Below are 15,644 nucleotides of genomic sequence, written 5' to 3'. Positions count from 1 at the left end.
ATGGGATTGCAAAAGCATGTTCTCCACAAAATCTCTAGAGCAATACCGATTGTATTAATGCATCTTGTAATGAGTTGCAAAAATGTAATCAAATACTTCTTATTCAGTACATAATGTTCTTCTGGTTAGATCAGGAAGTAGTTTTCCTCGAGCATACTGGACTAAGCTGGCCCTACAAATCTCTACATATAGAGTTTGGTGGTATCAAACCTGCCATAAATTGAAGTACAGACTCAGTTTATCTACCCATGCAATAGTCCAGGTGGCTGTTTGGAGAAATCAATTTGTTTACTGTGACTTGTCATATATGTGTGATCTGGAATGTCCAATTTGAAGGCAGGTGCCATTTAAGCCTGCACATGAAATATGGTATCAGAAGTGTGCTGCTGACATTATGTAGATTTTGAGAACTGTAAGAGAGCCACTTACTTTATGAAACACCAGTGAAACATTTAAAAACATCAGTCTGCAACTCTGTACAACTGGGTGAGTCAGTATAGCTATGGATTTTCCAGTCATGCTCCTGGTGATATGAAGTGTGATGTGAGACAGGATAGGAACTTCTCCAGATTGATGTGGTAGCTATAGACTTAAACCATGTTAAACAGAAAACCTAAGCAAATAAGTAACACTATCAACAGTGCTGGGGGTAAAAAAGCCCTGAAAGCTCTATGACTCTCCATACCTCACTGAGCAGCAGAAAATCAGTCTCAAGAAATTTTGAAGGTGATGAAGACCCAATTTGAACCCATTAGTCATTTTACTTCTGAATTGTATTCACTTAATATCAGGGCTCTGGAATAGGATAAGAATATTGATCAGCATGTGGATGCATTGAAGCATCTAGCTGAATCTCGTGAGTTTAGATAAGTGGAAGATTAATGATTGGATTAATTTAGCAGTAAGAGATCCTACTGTGAGAGTGTGTCTGCTGAGGGAAGAGAAAAACTCTGAAAAAAGCTATCATCATGTCAGTTAGAGAGTGTGACGATGCTATCACTGTAACACTGTTATTTTTTCCTTGGGTTTTCTTCAAGACAAGTCATAAAGGCAGAGGTGCCAAAATGTCTGGAAATGTCTATTTTAACAATGGCAGGGGAGTGACCAGTTCTCCAAGTTCAGGATTATCTCTAGTTTGGTGAGTTTTAGCAGGCAGTTAGAAACTGCTGGTAGCTGTAGCAGATGCTGCTAAGTGCAAAAAGGTTCCACACTTCAGCAGATGATTCTTGACTGACTTCTCTCTCTCTCTCTCTGAAATCTCTCCTGCTTGTAAGAACCTGTGTTTGAATTTACTTTTTGCCAAGGAGTGTGTTTATGGGATGTTATGGGAATTGGGACAGCTCCTTAGTTAAATTGCTGTATCCAGTCAGTTAAGCTTTCCCATAGTTCAGTTATTGTAAATTCCGTTTTCTTTTGTTCATGTTTCAATTGTAGTGTTTTAATTTTGTCTTGTTTGGTTTGTTTAAAGCCAAGTGGTTTGACCAGCTGCATCATTCCTGGAATATCCACTCCACATCTGCCTTTAAAATAAGGACATTTAGTGTCTAGGCTCCTTTCTTAAAATATTTTGAGGGGGCAGCCTGGATTACAACAAGAGTAAATCATTACCTTTACTGGTCGCGGAAAAAAATGGAAAATCTGATCGGATTATACTGTCCAGGTCCGACAAAATTAATACAATGGAAGAAATATTGTCAGAAGGGTCATTAGAAAGAGTGAGGGCAGAGTACAGGATGTAAATATTTCAAAAGAAACCACAAGAAAGAAAAGGGAACAGCTCATTGCGGCAAAAGCAATACTCTAGCTGCAAGAAATAAATGATTTGCAAACAAATGTTTTCCAAGAAATAAACACAATAAGCCAGTAAATATAGTTGCAAGTTGAGTAATTTAGTCTACACCACTGAGCAGGTTTGCAGTGTCTGATATCAAATTGTTAAGTAGTTTAGGACTGTTTGAATAATGACTGCAGATGATGACATTGAGGACATTCTTTGTTAAACACCATAGCTTTGCAAACCTGTACAAGATGGCTCAAGATAGTGCTGAAAATATGTTGCTGGAAAAGCGCAGCAGGTCAGGCAGCATCCATGGAACAGGAGATTCGACGTTTCGGGCTCAAGATAGTGGCCTAAGAATGAAACCCTCAAATGTAAGAGTTATAACATGTAATAATACTCATTGCAATAACACAAATAATGCTAACAGGCCAATGCAGCAGCAAGAATGAGGATCTGCAGAGCCAGTCAGTCGACATAAAGCAAAATTTAATTGTCTCGGCTGAAACAAGATTAGACAAGTAACTGTACACATACCGGAAGAGATTTGAAGCATTTCACAGGACACCTGGCCATTGACTGCTGGTTAGACATTAAAAGCTTAAAAAAGATGTTTTTACAGGTCTTGTTTGTCTTCCTGCTGACTAAGTTAAAAATCACACAACACCAGGTTATAGTCCAACAGGTTTATTTGGAAGTACTAGCTTTCGGAATGCTGCTGTTTCATCAGGTAACTAGGGGGGCAGGATCATAAGACGCAGAATTTATAGCACAAGGTCACAGTGTCATGTAATTAAAACAATATATTGAACAAACCCAGACTGCTGTTAAGTCTATCATCTTTTAGAATGAGTTGCAGGTTTTGGTTCATTAATATATAAATCCCAGAACTTCTTTCAAGACACATTCCCAAGATAACTTACGGTTTTATTAAAAAAAGGTGACATCTCAGCTCGGACAATGCATTAAAGGTGTAAGGTTAGAGTCTGTCTGTAAGTAAAAAATGAGGTCTGCAGATGCTGGAGATCACAGCTGAAAATGTGTTGCTGGTCAAAGCACAGCAGGCCAGGCAGCATCTCTGTCTGTAACCCAAGCTTGAGACATACTCGATCTATTTCCAAAGTAGGAACTTGTAACATGTTATATGGATTGAATGCCTGCTTTGACTGCATGCAGATTGTGTGCTTTTTGAGTAAAGTAGAATGTATCTACAAATACAATTCTGCAAATGCAAATTCATCACATAAACTTGTGTGTGTATGTGAAGGAGAGAGAGAAAGAAGGAGAGAGTGTGTGCATGTGAGTGTGAGTGTGTGTGAGAGCGTGTGTGTTTACGTGTGTGCTTGCTTCATAGAGTATGTGCATGAGTTTGATAGAGTATAAGCCTGTGAGAGGGTGTATGTATGGTGTGAGTGTGGGAAGTGTATGTCTGTGTGTAAAAGAGAGAGCATGTATATGAGAGAGGGTCTCCATGAGTGTGTGTGTGCGCTTGTGTATGTGTGTGTATGCGTGTGCTTGAGAGAGTGGATAGTATAGTGGTATCACCTGTAGTGTGACATGAACCCAAGGTCCTGGTTGATGCCATTCTCATGGGTACGAAACTTGGCTGTCAGCCTCTGTTTGGACACTCTGCATTATTGCACAGTCCGAAGTCTGTCTTGATGGATGGTCACCCGAAGATCCGAGGCTGAGTGTCCCTGACCACTGAAGTGATCTGTCTGGCGACTGTTGCACTGTGTCCATTCATCTGTTGCTCGCTGAACCCAGTGCCTTGATGAAGACTTCAAACAGTGCAGGCCTTTGGTCTGGGTTGAATCTGCTGATGTGGTAGGATGCGTTTTGGATTTATCGGGTGAGTACTTGGTTCTTCTTGCCTTTCGGTGATTTTTGTGATCCAGGTTTCACCTCAGTATATGCCTGAGGCCTTGTGGTGTCATTTGGGTCAGTAATTGTTGGACGTTGTTAGTGTTCAGGTCTGCTGGTCATGGTTGATCACCATTGGTTCCCCTGATAAGGCCTGCGTCGGGAGGTTTCGGAATGGCCGTCGGGATCCCTCTTCTGGAGATGGCTGTGCAGGTAGTTCTCAAGGAGAATCACCTTTTGCAATCCCTCTCTTGGAGATGGCTGTGGGGATAGCCCTCTCAGGTCAGATCATGGCCTGCAATTTTATGTATTGCGGGCCTGTAATCTTTGTGTGAGTGTGTTATTGGTGTTCCCTTTTGCGTTCATTTGGCTTCCTGATATTTTAGAATAGGTGTGAATGCATTTTGGTTCAGTGAAATGTCTGGTATCCCTGTGCGTGAATATTGATCAAAGTTGAATGTCTGGTATCTGCTGAGGCCCAATTCAGTCTGGCTTGGAGCAGTGTTAGGCCTGGTTGATTGTGTTTTTAGAGTTGAGGTGTGAATTGGATTTTCAGGCTGAGCAATGTTTTTTTGGCAGCTATCTCTCTGTCTGTGTATTTTCCTGAAGCAAAGCCCAGCTGTCCTTTTACTTTTAAATACCAGTTTAAAAGATTCAGGATAGGGGGATTTTTGCTCAATCCTACACCATACGTAGCTGATTCTTTGACTGTCTGCTGGACACTTTTTCATAAAGGCTGTAGACAAAAGATGGGGAATTATAGGCCAATTAGCTGAACTTCTGTAGTGGGGAAAATGCTTGAATCTACAATCAAGGAAGAAATAGTGAGACATGTAGATATAAATTGCCCCATTGGGAAGAAGAAGCATGGGTTAATGAAAGGCAGGCCATGCTTAACTGTGAATGTGATGTGTGGCCCCTTTCAGTCATGGCTGACCATGGGTTGCATCCTCGTTGTTCTGACTTTCTGCTTCCCTGAAGCAACATCGCTTGTGACTGAAGAGACCAATGCTGGAGTGACTGTCCCGGTCGCAGAGGTCACATCTATATATGTTTGTTGATCTGCTAGAACTGCTGTACTCCTGTCTTCAAGTTCACTTGTCTGCTGTAGCGCTCATCAGCTTCTTTTCCTCTGTTTTGAGGTGTTGGTTCAGGGTGCTTCTCCATCTCATGTGGTCAGCTGCAAGCCTTTCCCAGGACTCTGTAACAATATCAAGCACCTTCATGTCCCTCATGCAGATGTCCTTGTAGTGCAGCTGGGGACATCCTGTGGGTCTCTTCCCAAATGGAACTCTCCATAGATGATATCCTTTGGGATGCGGCCATCCTCCATGCAGTGTTTATGGCCTAGCCAGCACAGTTTCCACTGCCTGAACAGAGTGTACATGCTGGGAAGGTCAATGCAAAATCAGACCACTGCATTGGACACTCTGTCTTGCCAGGATATGCCCAGGAAATGGCAGATACTCCTCAAGTGGAAGGTATTCAGTCTTCTCTCTGGTCTGTCATATGTAGTCCATGGTACACTCCTGTACAGCACTGTGCTTATGACGCAGGCCTTGTAGACTGACATTTTTGCCTGTGCTGTCAGCTTGGGATTTCTCCGTACTCGAATCATGAGGCGAGTAAGAGTGAGGTGGCTTTCCCGATCCTCTTGCCAATCTGTGTGTCCAAGGAGAGATTGTCAGTGATAGTAGAGCCGAAGTACGTAAACTGATGGATGACATTGAGCTTGTAAATTACTTACAATGTGGAAACAGGCCCTTTGGCCCAACAAGTCCACACCGACCCGTCACCCCCAGACCCATTCCCCTACATTTACCCCTTTCCCTAACACTATGGGCAATTTAGCATGGTCAATTCACCTAACTTGCACATTTTTGGATTGTGGGAGGAAACTGGAGCACCCGGAGGAAACCCACGCAGACACGGGGAGAATGTGCAAACTTCACACAGAGAGTTACCTGAGGCAGGAATTGAACCTGAGTCTCTGGTGCTGTGAGGCAGTAGTGCTAACCACTGTGCCACTGTGGTCGTCAATGGCCATGACTGGCAATGCCTCTGTGTCCTGTCCCAGCATGCTTGTCTTCTTTAGACTGCTAGTTAGCCTGAAATCCTTGTAAGCATGAGAGAGACGATTATCAGGAACTGGAGTTCCTGCTGGGTGTGTGTTGCAACTGCAGCATCACCTGCAAGACACACGACTGTTTTGAGACTAAGGCAACCGAGATGACCCTTGTCGTTGAAGCCAAGTGTGCCGCCCTAGCTGAGTATAAGCAGTCAGCTAGCGGGAAGAACCTGCAGATTCTCAGGGCTCCCAGGAACAAGGTTCAGCAAACTACCAGATGTTGCGCTAACGAGCACTGGACACAGCTAAGTGAGGAAATTCAGATGGCTGCTATAAAGGGAACATGTGGGGAATGTACAAAGGCATCAAGAAGCACTAGGACCAGCTCAGAGCATGACATCCCCCCTCAAATTCTCTACTAATGCAGAGACTCCATGGGATCTGGAATCAGGAGTTAGGATAAGAAATCTCATCGGAAACATAGGAGGATATATGGGAGAGTGTAAAGAAAATTTAAATATGCAATAAAGCACAAGCTATGCAATTGAAGATCCTTCACAGGGCCCATTTGGCACCAGAGAAGTTAGCAAAGTTTAGGAAATGATCTTCTCTGAAATGTCCCAAATATACAATCAGCATAGGCACCCTCACACATTGCTTTTGGTCCTGCTGCAAGATTCATGGGTACTGGTGCGCCATAGTGAGTGAGCTGGAGAAGATCCTGGGTATTGAAGTTAAGGTGGACCTGGTATCCCTTCTTTTGAGACTAATGTATCTGTCGTCTCTGGGTGAACACAGGATGAGGTTATTTAATATTCTTACACTCTGTGTGAGGAAGAACATTCTAATGAACTGGATATCAGAAACCCCCCAGGTCTTGCAGGGTGGCACAGACTTGTGATGGAGCACGTCTCCCAGGATTATCTGACAAGTATGGTGCACCATGGAACAAAGCAATCTTATAAGACATGGCGGCCATTTCTAAATTACATAAACATGGGCCTATCGGTGGTACTGATTAGGGCCTTTATACAGCTGTGAGGGCCGTATATGATGGTCTGGGAGGGGGAGGCAGCCTAGTAAATCTGGGTTTAATAACTATTGCTCCCGTGGACTGGAGCTTCGGTGGAGGTGTGGCGAGTGCAGTAGAGCAGTGTAACATAGTGTAATGTCAAGTAATTTACTTTTGTTGGATTGTAATTTAATTTAATACTATTTCATTTAATTTGGGTTTATTTTAATTTGGGTTAAGTAATTATGAGACAATTGTATCCCTAAGAGTCATAGGTAATTTATTGTTAACATTACTGAAATATTATAATATGGTATTATTTCTACTTATCTGTATTTATGTATTTTTATAACTTTTTGTTTTCTTTTTTGTAAAAGAATAAAATTTAAAAAATAAATATAAGTATATTAAAAAATCCTTTACTGGGAAAGTAAAATTCTTTACTGTGGTCCTGAAGCATGTGGTTCTTTCGCACCATAACAGAGAGGATTTACTTACGCACTAGATCAAACAGTAGGCTCTTCAGCTTGGCCCACCACAGAGCCAAGACAAAAATACATCAGGGACCATGCTGTTTGAATGTGTAATTAATCTACTAGATTTCTATGAAGGCATTATGAGCACGGTAGACAACAGGGACCCAGTAGGTGTGGTGTATCAAGGGTGGCACGGTGGCTCCTTGGTTAGCACTGCTACCTCACAGCACCAGGGACCCGGGTTCAATTCCTGCCTCGGGCAACTGATTGTATGGAGTTTACACATTCTTCCCGTGTCTGCGTGGGTGGCATCCGAGTACTCCAGTTTCCTCCCACAGTCCAAAGATGTGCAGGTTAGGTGAATTGGCCATGCTAAAATGCACGTAGTGTTAGGTGCAAGGGAAAATATAGGGGAATGGGTCTGGGTGGGTTGCTCTTTGTAGGGTCGGTGTGGACTTGTTGGGCTGAAGGGCCTGTTACCACACTGTAGATAATTAAATCTAAGCTAATATCCAAAAGGCATTTGGCAAAATGCCACACAAAAGAGTGCTGCATAAGGTAAAGATGCAAGGTGTTCTGGGTAACATATTAGCATGGTAGTTAACTACAAATGTGGCAAAGAGTATGAATAAATGAGTGCTTTTCTGATTGGGATTTCTGTGACTAATGGTGTGCCTCAGGGATCAGTGTTGAGACAACAATTATTCCTAATTTGCATAGATGATTTGAAGTTTGTGGATGACACTAAAATGAGTGTTAGGTCAAAGTGTGCAGAGGACAGAGATAATTTAAGTGAGTGGTAAAGTGTGCAGGGGACTGTGAAACTTTGCAAAGGAACATAGACACTTTAAGTGAGTGGGCAAAGATCTGGTAGATGAAGTACAATATTAATAAATATTCATTTATTTTGGTAGGAGTAACAATAAAAATGACTATTATTTGAATGGTTAAAAATAATACAGCCTGCTGCTATGCAAAAGGGATCCGGGTGTCCTTATATATAAATAACAGAAAGTTGGTCTGCAGGTGCAACAGTTAATTAAAAAGACAAGTGGAATTTGTCCTTCATTGCTAAAGGGTTTGAATTTAAAAGCGAGGAGGTTATGTTGCTGCTGTATAGGGTGTTGGTGAGGCTGCACCTGGAGTACTGCATGTAGTTTTGGTCCCCTTACTTGAGAAAGGATGTAGTGGCACTAGAGGGGGCTCAGAGGAGGTTCACTAGGCTGATTCCGGAGTGGAGAGGGTTGGCATACGTGGAGAGACTGAGTAGACTGGGGTTACATTCATTGGGATTTAGAAAGATAGTTGCGGGGGGGGGGGGAGTTGGTTCTTATAGAAACATAAAATATTATGAAGAGAATAGATAAGATAGAAGTAGAGAGAATGTTTCCACTGGTGGGTGAAACTAGGACAAGACGGCATAGCCTCAAAGTTAGGGGGAGCAGTTTTAGGACTGAATTGAGAAGGAGCTTCTTCACCCAGAGGGTTGTGAACCAGTGGAAAACTCTGCTCAGTGAAGTAGTTGAGGCTTCCTCAGTAAGTGTTTTTAAAGCTAAGATAAATATTTTTGAACAGTTTTGGACTTAAGGGTTGTAGTGAGAGGGCAGGTAAGTGGAGCTGAGGCCATGAAAAGATCAGACCTGATCGTATTGAATGGCGGAGTGGGCTCAAAGGGCCAGATGGCCTCCTCCTATTCCTAGCTCTTATCTTATTATGTTCTTATGTAAAAAATGCTGGTCTAGCCAGTGTCACTCACATCCCATGAATGAATAAAAATCAATAGCTGTCTGCTTAAGGACTCAAAAAGCAATAGGTTGGGTAGATTCAAGGTCAGCCTTCCCATCCAGAGCTAAACTCGGGTACAGGCAGGGGAAGACAGTGGAGATCTGGGACTAACAACCTGCCTAAAAGTTCCAGCTCTGCGTCTGCTGTCTCTAACCTGAACAGTGCACTTATGATTTAATTATCTTTAGTCACTAGATCGTACTGTACAAAGGTGATATTGTCAGCTAGTCCTAGCATGAGTACCAGTTTCAGCTGCTGAGTTTCAGTGGTATATGGAATGCAAAAGAAAACATTTAAGTCATAAAGATCATACTTTTATTTTTGGTATAATAACTTTTAAACAATTTATATCAAAGCTACAGTACAACACTTTCCAATGCAACAACCTAGAAACAACAAATAATTAACTACAGACAATTCTGTCTAATTTGCAAGCAAACTATGTACTTTTAATGACTAAAAAAAAATCACCTCATCATGATAAATGTACTGGGACAAAGCTTTTATTTCTGCACCTGGATGTGGTCGGTAATTGTGGATGATATGTGAATAACGTGAACTTCTTCACAGACTCTCCTGCTAACTCCCCAGGTCCTGTAATCAGTCCAGCAACAGGCAAGTTGAGAATTCAATACCTCTGACATTATCAGGTTGTGCTTGTGCTCTGAGCCCTTTAAATTCCTGGGACTCCTTTATACTGTTCATTGCACCAAACCCCTCAGACAGATTTGTAGCCCAGTTCAGTGACAGTTCAACTTAGGGACCTATTGTCAAATGTATGCCTGAGCATAAAAGAAATGCCCAGTTGAGATGTTGATGGTAAGAACCAAGCCAGAAAAGGGCAGTAGGCTTTACACAGCTACTTTAACTTTGCATCCAATCCTTTCCTTTCTCACCTTTTACGAAGGATGCATGGAATCTAATTCAAAAATGGAAATTCTAAGCAACAACACCTTTGCATTTGTTCAAGAGACCTATCGAATTCCCATTTCTGAACTCACTGAAAAATGATATAAATTTGGTTGCACATGTGCTCTATAAATTTCAGAATTTTGCAGTTGACTTTAAGAAAGGTGGGACCTCTGCTGGTCCTTCACAAGACCAAACTGCAGAAGGGACAGAGCCGAGGTGAGACTTTCCTACATGAAGCATTTCTGCTTTCTTAGTTCACTGGTAAGCTCCTGGATTACTCACAAGGTTTGTGAACTCAAGAACAAACCACTACAAGCAGACAAAACACAGCCAGAAACCCTAACCACCTTACCATATATCAAAGAAGTTTCAAAAATGACAGCCAGACTATTGAGACCCCTCGGAATCCTAGTAGCACACAAACCCACCAACACTCTCAAACAAAAACTAAGAAATGTAAAAGACCCAGTACAACCCATGGACAAAACCAACGTCATCTATAAAATTCCATGCAAGGACTGCCACAAACACTATGTAGGACAAGCAGGAAGAAAGTTAGCCACCACGATACATGAACACCAGCTAGCCACAAAAAGACATGATCCCCTCTCCCTCATAGCCCTACGCACGGATGAAAAAAAAACATCATTTCGACTGGGACAACACATCTATCCTGGGACAGGCTAAGCAAAGATATGCCAGAGATTTCCTAGAGGCCTGGCACTCCAACCACAACGCCATAAACAAGCACATAGATCTAGATGCCATCTATCAACCCCTCAGAAAATGAACAGGAAATTACATCACCACAAACCCCAGGAACCCCATCCAGGAGAAATATCTAAATAGAAAGCAGGAGACAACAGCTTTGCTTCACTTGGAGGTCACTGATGGTGTTACCTAGCCAGGTAATGAAACGTCTGGATATCAAACCTACAGCTCAGCGAGCAAACCTACATCCTACTCCTGGGTTACTGCTTGGCTACATGCTGGAAGAATTGGCGTAAACTCAATTACCTTAGATATTTAAATTGAGGAGGGGAATGGATTATTCAGGTAAGGGAACTGTTGTGCTGTCAAGTTCTTTGGCTGTAGGGAGCAGTTGATTGCTGAAGACACATTTGTACCAGGTTAATCAGACATTTAGTATCTGGGTTCAGAGCTAGATGGCACAAATGAGTGTTTTCAGCACCGACTCATATAATGACATTTTTCTTAACATATTTTATTCTTTCTATGGTCATCCTGAATGTATGATATTTCATTACCTTCTTACCAATGAATGGAAACAATCTAACTTGATTGAGTTTATGAACCCATTTTATAATATCACCAAGACACCTTTTGGACTTTGATACATCCAGTGGAAAATGTTGTGCAAAAAAGTTAATAAAAGCAATTGCTGAATAGGAAATAACATCTCTCTGCATCTATCCTATATTTATGTTTTACTATTTGAGTCGAAGCAATTAAAAAGGGACAAATAACACACCAACTAAATGTCAAACTACATTGAATATTTGAGTGTTGAATTGTGTTCTTAATCCAGGAAAGATTCGTCATTGTCAGCCGGGTATAGACACCAGGCTTTCGGGGCTGTCCACAACTGTATCCAAAAGAAACAATTCCTTTGAATTTTCCATTACAAAATAGTGGACCTCCTAAATCTCCCTGAAATAAAAGTAATACAAGAAAATTTCAAAGAATTATGTTCTTAATCTCAGCTGCATGTCTGTCACTGTGAGAAGGGATAACTCTTGTTTAAGAAGACCTGAACAAAATTAAAAATAGCCAGATTGTGATTTAATTTTTAAAATATCAATGTCATTCTAATCTATTATTAATATCCTGGCTGGCAATAACTTGACCCATGATACATCAATAATGCAAATATTGGTTAATCATTGCATTTTCTATATTGAGATATTAGTTTGTAGGGCTATTTATGCACAAAAGTGATGTGTTTGTCTGTATTGGCTTAAACTATTTTATTATTAAATGCAGAATGGATTATTCCCAACTGACATGTCCACGATGTCAGATTACTTAACCCCTCATAATGGGTATGTTAGATAGAGATCTAGTCTAGTTTTGGCTGGTTTATCATCAACCTAGCCACTGGTAAACATTTAGTGTTAGATCTCATAGAGAGTCTGAGTCACGGGGTGGTGTCAAGTAACATGTATTGAAAAACAACTTTGTTACAGCTTCAGATTTTCATAGCAATAAGACACACACAAAGCTTCAGAATGTGTCAGCTTATTCAATGTAAACTTAGAGCACACTCATCCCCCCTCCCTTTTGACTACTATTGATCAGTAATGCTGAATTATCCATTTGTAATTGGCTCTCTCATACAGCATCTTACACAGTTCAAGCCTGCGACAGCAATTTCAATGTATTTCCAATTATGTGAATCATATCACTGAATGGCAAAGTGATGGACAGGCTTGTGGTCCTTCATGATGCTTTCCCAGACTTTCTTACCTCCCTTGTTGAGGCATTTCACAACAGATATTGTGAAGTAACGTCTGCCAGCTGTGCTGTGTTAACTGTCAATGAATTGGACAGCTGAAAATGTGTTGCTGGTTAAAGCACAGCAGGTTAGGCAGCATCTCAGGAATAGGGAATTCGACGTTTCGAGCATAAGCCCTTCATCAGGAATGAGAGAGAGTAGCCAAGCAGGCTAAGATAAAAGGTAGGGAGGAGGGACTTGGGGGAGGGGCGATGGAGGTGGGATAGGTGGAAGGAGGTCAAGGTGAGGGTGATAGGCCGGAGTGGGGTGGGGGCGGAGAGGTCAGTAAGGAGATTGCAGGTTAGGAGGGCGGTGCTGAGTTGAGAGAACCGACTGAGACAAGGTGGGGGGAGGGGAAATGAGGAAACTGGAGAAATCTGAATTCATACCTTGTGGTTGGAGGGTTCCCAGGCGGAAGATGAGGCGCTCCTCCTCCAGCCGTCGTGTTGTTATGTTCTGCCGGTGGAGGAGTCCAAGGACCTGCATGTCCTCGGTGGAGTGGGAGGGAGAGTTAAAGTGTTGAGCCACGGGGTGGTTGGGTTGGTTGGTCCGGGCGGCAAGAGGCAGGCATAGCTGGGGCCCATGCGGGTGCTCATGGCAACTCCTTTAGTTTGGAGGAAGTGGGAGGATTGAAAAGAGAAGTTATTCAGTCAGTCGAAGGAGGGTGTCAGTGGAAGGGTACTGGTTGGTGCGGCGGGAAAGGAAGAAGCGGAGGGCTTTGAGTCCTTCGTGATGGGGGATGGAGGTGTACAGGGACTGGATGTCCATAGTGAAAATAAGGCGTTGGGGACCGGGGAAGCGAAAATCCTGGAGGAGGTGGAGGGCGTGGGTGGTGTCCCGAACGTAGGTGGGGGGTTCTTGGACTAAAGGGGACAGGACCGTGTCGAGGTATTGGGAGATGAGTTCGGTGGGGCAGGAGCAGGCTGAGACAATGGGTCGGCCGGGGCAGGCAGGTTTGTGGATTTTGGGCAGGAGGTAGAAACGGGTGGTGCGGGGTTGTGGGACTATGAGGTTGGAGGCGGTGGATGGGAGATCCCCTGAGGTGATGAGGTCATGGATGGTCTGGGAGATGATGGTTTGGTGGTGGGAGGTGGGGTCGTGGTCAAGGGGGTGATAAGAGGAGGCGTCCGCGAGCTGGCGTTTGGCCTCAGCGGTATAAAGGTCAGTGCGCCAAACTACCACCGCGCCTCCCTTATCTGCGGGTTTGATGGTGAGGTTGGGATTGGAGCGGAGGGCCCCAGCTATGCCTGCCTCTTTGTAGGATATGTGGAACAGTCCATCTTCCGCAACTACATTGGCACCACCCCCCACCTTTTCCTCCGCTACATCGATGACTGTATCGGCGCTGCCTCGTGCTCCCACGAGGAGGTTGAACAGTTCATCAACTTTACTAACACCTTCCATCCCGACCTGAAATTCACCTGGACTGTCTCAGACTCCTCCCTCCCCTTCCTAGACCTTTCCATCTCTATCTCGGGCGACCGACTCAACACAGACATCTACTATAAACCGACTGACTCCCACAGCTACCTGGACTACACCTCCTCCCACCCTGCCCCCTGCAAAGACTCCATCCCATATTCCCAATTCCTTCGTCTCCGCCGCATCTGCTCCCAGGAGGACCAGTTCCAACACCGCACAGCCCAGGTGGCCTCCTTCTTCAAGGACCGCAGACTCCCCCCAGACGTGATCGACGATGCCCTCCACCGCATCTCCTCCACTTCCCGCTCCTCCGCCCTTGAGCCCCGCTCCTCCAACCGCCACCAAGACAGAACCCCACTGGTTCTCACCTACCACCCCACCAACCTTCACATACAACGTATCATCCGCCGTCATTTCCACCACCTCCAAACGGACCCCACCACCAAAGATATATTTCCCTCCCCTCCCCTATCAGCGTTCCACAAGGACCACTCCCTTCGTGACTCCCTCGTCAGATCCACACCCCCCACCAACCCAACCTCCACTCCCGGCACCTTCCCCTGCAACCGCAGGAAATGTAAAACTTGCGCCCACACCTCCACACTCACTTCCCTCCAAGGCCCCAAGGGATCCTTCCATATCCGCCACCAGTTCACCTGTACCTCCACACACATCATCTATTGCATCCGCTGCACCCGATGTGGCCTCCTCTATATTGGGGAGACAGGCCGCTTACTTGCGGAACGCTTCAGAGAACACCTCTGGGCCGCCCGGACTAACCAACCCAACCACCCCGTGGCTCAACACTTTAACTCTCCCTCCCACTCCACCGAGGACATGCAGGTCCTTGGATTCCTCCACCGGCAGAACATAACAACACGACGGCTGGAGGAGGAGCGCCTCATCTTCCGCCTGGGAACTCTCCAACCACAAGGTATGAATTCAGATTTCTCCAGCTTCCTCATTTCCCCTCCCCCCACCTTGTCTCAGTCGGTTCCCTCAACTCAGCACCGCCCTCCTAACCTGCAATCTCCTTACTGACCTCTCCGCCCCCACCCCACTCCGGCCTATCACCCTCACCTTGACCTCCTTCCACCTATCCCACCTCCATCGCCCCTCCCCCAAGTCCCTCCTCCCTACCTTTTATCTTAGCCTGCTTGGCTACTCTCTCTCATTCCTGATGAAGGGCTTATGCTCGAAACATCGAATTCCCTATTCCTGAGATGCTGCCTAATCTGCTGTGCTTTAACCAGCAACACATTTTCAGCTGTGATCTCCAGCATCTGCAGACCTCATTTGTTACTCGAATGAATTGGACACTCCCCTATCACTTCAGGACCTTTCTAAATTTCTCATTGCAGGAAATACAAAAGAATATTGATTTTTGACCAGATCTAACAAAATTATTTGGTTTCACCTAATGTTAGAATTCTTTATCTAACAAGTTGTGTCTTAATGTGCTCATTCCAATGTCTATTAATCCCTATACCTTTGATTCATTTCTCCTTGGAGGAGAAAGTGAGGACTGCAGATGCTGGAGATCAGAGCTGAAAATGTGTTGCTGGAAAAGCGCAGCAGGTTAGGCAGCATCCAAGGAGCAGGAGAATCGACATTTCGGGTATGAGCCCTTCTTCAGGAACCTTCTTCATTTCTCCTTGTAATGATTTGGGGGTTGCTTTTACTGTCTGAAACTGGTTTGAATCTCTTCCTCTAATGATTTTACTGATTTTTTTTGTATATATGTAGATGTATAACTACTTTGGAATCTGTGCCTATGATTTATCTGAAGAATCTTAACTAAAACCAACTTTTAA

The 15,644-nt window shown here is 43.9% G+C and overlaps 1 pseudogene; it reads right to left on the bottom strand.

The window, feature by feature from the left end:
* Positions 1-6,126: 6,126 nt before the first annotated feature.
* LOC132835807 (granzyme A-like) overlaps positions 6,127-15,644 on the bottom strand; it is a 30,369-nt pseudogene continuing 20,851 nt past the window's right edge.

This window comes from Hemiscyllium ocellatum, chromosome 1 (assembly GCF_020745735.1).
Source record: "Hemiscyllium ocellatum isolate sHemOce1 chromosome 1, sHemOce1.pat.X.cur, whole genome shotgun sequence".
In the NCBI taxonomy this organism is placed as follows: Eukaryota; Metazoa; Chordata; class Chondrichthyes; order Orectolobiformes; family Hemiscylliidae; genus Hemiscyllium; species Hemiscyllium ocellatum.
The sequence above is the reverse complement of the archived record's forward strand: the minus strand, read 5'-3'. Positions and strand labels throughout refer to the sequence as shown.